This window comes from Aplysia californica, unplaced genomic scaffold (genome assembly GCF_000002075.1).
Source record: "Aplysia californica isolate F4 #8 unplaced genomic scaffold, AplCal3.0 scaffold00112, whole genome shotgun sequence".
In the NCBI taxonomy this organism is placed as follows: Eukaryota; Metazoa; Mollusca; class Gastropoda; order Aplysiida; family Aplysiidae; genus Aplysia; species Aplysia californica.
The window spans coordinates 557,304-561,220 of record NW_004797382.1 but is presented as its reverse complement, the minus strand read 5'-3'; the positions used below and the strand labels follow the sequence as shown (position 1 = coordinate 561,220).

The 3,917-nt window shown below is 43.5% G+C and overlaps 1 protein-coding gene across 1 annotated transcript in view; it reads left to right on the top strand.

Moving 5' to 3' along the window:
* Positions 1 to 3,442: 3,442 nt before the first annotated feature.
* LOC101848509 (protocadherin-11 X-linked) overlaps positions 3,443 to 3,917 on the top strand; it is a 74,576-nt gene continuing 74,101 nt past the window's right edge. The window contains exon 1 of the mRNA XM_035969070.1: positions 3,443 to 3,835. The gene's annotated coding sequence lies outside the window, so the exon portion shown is untranslated. The remainder of the gene's footprint in view (positions 3,836 to 3,917) is intronic.

The window sequence follows — 3,917 nt, the reverse complement described above, 5'->3', positions numbered from 1 at the left end:
GAGAGAGAGAGAGAGAGAGAGAGAGAGAGAGGGGGGGAGGGAGAGGGAGAGGGGGAAAACAAAGCAAATTTTAAAAAAAACATGTTAAGAGCTTTCAAGGGAACACTTATGCAAAAGGGCGCTTTGTTAGCTCAGTTGGTATCGTGCTAGGCTACGGAGAAGGTGGTCCTGGTTCAAATCCCAGACTGGGTGTTCTTGATCTTTGGCCTTTTGGGGTAGCTTTCGAGGCTCTCGATCCATTAGGCTCGGTCTTAACGGAAAAAGGACGTTAACCCTATCCGTACTCCCTGGGGCTATTTTGTACCCCCAAAGTTGTATTCTTCACATTTTACAACACTTCTAGTACGAAAATCTCTTTGAAACTTTCAGTATTTCTAAAAAAAATCATTTTGACAGACTGCTATGCAAAGTGTACGGATCGGATTAACGAGTAAATTTCCTATTTGGAAACTGGTGGCACAGAGTTCCCCTTGTCATATGGATACGATCGTAAAACACGACGTGCGGATGGGATTGAATCCTGAGGCCCCCACCTCTAAAATAAACTAATAGTGTTGGACCTATATAGTGCCATACTACTTATTATGCTAAACAAGTTTATCGTTTCGAGAATTGAACTTATATCATCTGCATGAAACAGTTACCACGTTACCAATGCATCCACTGACCTTGATGACCGGCTTCTGTGGTGTAGTGGTTAGACTCTACGTTGTCGAAAACTTCAATTCCCGAGTAGGGAGGGATTTTTATCTAGTGTCTTGGTTTTTCTGCCTGAATGATGTATCCCTCTTAGCCCGACTTTGCCCTGACAGGCAGCTTCAGAAGCCCGCCCCCTAAACGATGTGTGAGTAAATCTATTAATAGAAGCACCTCGACATAATAAAGGTCATTTAGTGCAGGGGAAAGTCAGGCAGATGGATTCCAACAGGGGAAAGAGAAGAAGTAGGACCTACCAGTGAGGTGATACCCCTCCCTCCCCCCCTAAAAAAACCCTCCCTCCAAAAAAGTAACCCCCCCCCCACCTCAACTGCCTAAATGATCAAGTAAGTGTGTCATTGGAGGCGGAGCAACACCTGTATAAAAAAACCCAACAACCTCTGGTATTAGCGGGGCGTTTTGTAAGTGCCGTAACACTCTCAAAACAACAAACAAAACAAGTTTTAGATTTAAAAAAAAAACAACCCAGCTGAAATACCTGTAAGACTGTCAGGGCTATTCTTCTTATTCTAAAGTAAAGTGCCCAGAAACAGTTCACCTACAAACGTTGTTGAATGACCAGATTGCAGAATGCATGACTTCAAAGAGTTAACGTAAATGTCTCTATCATGACGCAGGACAAAAAACAACAACCCCACAATAATTTTATGTTAATAATAATAGATAGCATTTGCACAGCGCAAACCTCCGCTCAACGGCAAGCTCTATGCGCTTCACAATCTATACTATTACCCCAGCAGATCCTGTTCCACTGCACAGCCCTAAATGACATCAGAGCTACCCTTCTCCCTCCGAGACCTAACACAGACAACACACTCTTTGGAACATTACAGCAACTGCAGCAGACCTGCACTTATCACTACATGGCATTGGACAGAAAGGCGAGAGCCCAGCTGTTGCTGGATCGATAACAACAACAACAACAACAACAACAACAACAACAACAACAACAACCCCAGCAGACCTGAGAGCATTCTGAAACTACCTCAACATCCAGGGAAGCATACAGTGCAAGTGGCCATTTATAGGCGCCAAAACACTAACATACTGACAAGATCTTTCGCTGTCTATGGCCGGGTACCCATTCCCACCTGGATAAAGTGAGGAAAATTCGTGTAAAGTGCCTTTCCAAAGAACACAACGTCTGGCCTACGGCTCGAACCCCCCAACCCCGCAACCTCACGATTATGAGTCCGGTAGCCTAACCACTAGGCTAAGTTCTTGGCACGAGTATATTGAACATTTTAGTATGATATACGTCATAATGTAAAGACTGTACGTAGCCGATTCATCATCTAAACACATTATTGTGAAAGTTCGTCACTTTGGCCGCCTAAAACTTCGGAACCCCTTAACTTTCGAATTTGACAAAAAATTAAAGGTGGTTCAGAATTATTTAAAGGGTGCACAGTTTTATTGAGGAGTCTGAAGTCTCTGTAGTTTAAGTTTTAGTTTTTCATTAGTTTCGTTTAGATCTAATCTTGGGAAAGTCCGTCTTCTAAGACGCCACAGTAAACAAGTGAGGTTTCTGTTCACTAGCTGTGCTGTGCTTCCACATCTCTGAAATTCTGGAGTGTACAACCACGAAAGCGGAATATAGAATCAATCTATACATCTTTTATATAATTGGCAACTTGGAAACACATGTGTCACTTTTCTCTCAAGATTTATTGCTCCATTCCAGTAGACTGTAAATATTGTGCGCCAATGGCTTTCAGTTGATGTTAACGGACCGATCATTCCTATCATCGAAAGGGGGCCCAGCTAGTCTTGAATGATTATGTTTGTCTCTGGTATTACAGTCAAACCTGCTCTAACGACCACCTGTATAAGACAATCATTTTGGTACAAATGGCTACTTTCCACTTCCCATCACCCCTCCCTCTCCTCCCTTCCTTTGCGCTGTTTTACTACTGTACAATGGTACTGTCTAATATAGCGCCTGTCTAATACAGTGATTTTTGTCCCCAACAAAGTGCTACCCTAGGATTACATTGTTCTTTCTGCTAAGTACTAGTTTGGATACATTTGACGTGAAAATTTGTAAATTGCGCGCCATGTCAAGCTTTTTCAATGCAATTCTTTGAACATCCTGATAATGACTCCGAATAATCTTACGACACGGGAAGGGGGGGGGGGGTAATGTTAAGTTGGACGCATAATGGTCCGACTGTTCTAATTGGTCGAATTTGCATTATAGGAATTTAATTAGCTCGCTTTGATTGACTACATGTATTTGGTTGTCAGACTGGCCATTGTGAACATTCTGATAATGACTCCAAATAATCTTACGATTTTGATAGAGAAGAAAAAGAACATACATCTCGTTTCTGACTTCATATTCATAATAACTCAACAAAACGACCAAAAATTATGTTAGAAACAACTTTGTATTTCTGAGGTAGCGAATTCAGGGTGGCCGTTCACACAGAAGACATTTCCGCAGTACGTATGTCCATCGCAAAGCGGAAACTGTACGTTGTGGACTCGCCACGGAAGCGAGACGGCTCTACGGACTAGGCGCGCAACACTAGAGGTTTGGCGTCCAAGCACTACTACTAGCAGAGATTCTGATACTACCGTTACCGCCGACTGTCGACACTTCTCGCCCCTGTTCTACGACGGAGTGGTGGACGGACGAACGGACGAACGAAAAAACGAACGAGCGCACCAACTGACGGGACAACTACGACCTACGACGACGCCGTCGGTGCGTGTGTGTGTGCGCGCGCGCGCGTAGAGAAGAGCGAAGCTGTGGCAGGCAGTCAGTGGCGCGCTCTCGTGGCTGCCTCGCGTTGTTCAACACGAGCTGTGGAGGAGAGGAGGACGAGGAGGAGGAGTACGACAACAGGGGGAGGAAGCGCTGCCAAACTCTAAATATTAGTGTTTTCCTCTACTGCACTTCCTTCTTCTCTCACTCTGTCCCCCCTCCGTGCATGATGACGCATTGAGTGAAGGAAGGAAAGACAGTGATGTGACTTTCGCTACGAGCTTATCATTATTATTATCATTATCATTATTGAGTGATTGTGTTCGCACAGACTGGATTATTACTGACTGTTATTTATTCTCGTAATGATAGTGGATTTATCCTTGAGCATCGGTTTTATGTAGCGAGGTAAGTGTTGAAACTTACTGTTAGCGGCCTAATCTTTCGGCTTTGATTATTATTATTATTATTATTATTATTTTATTATTAT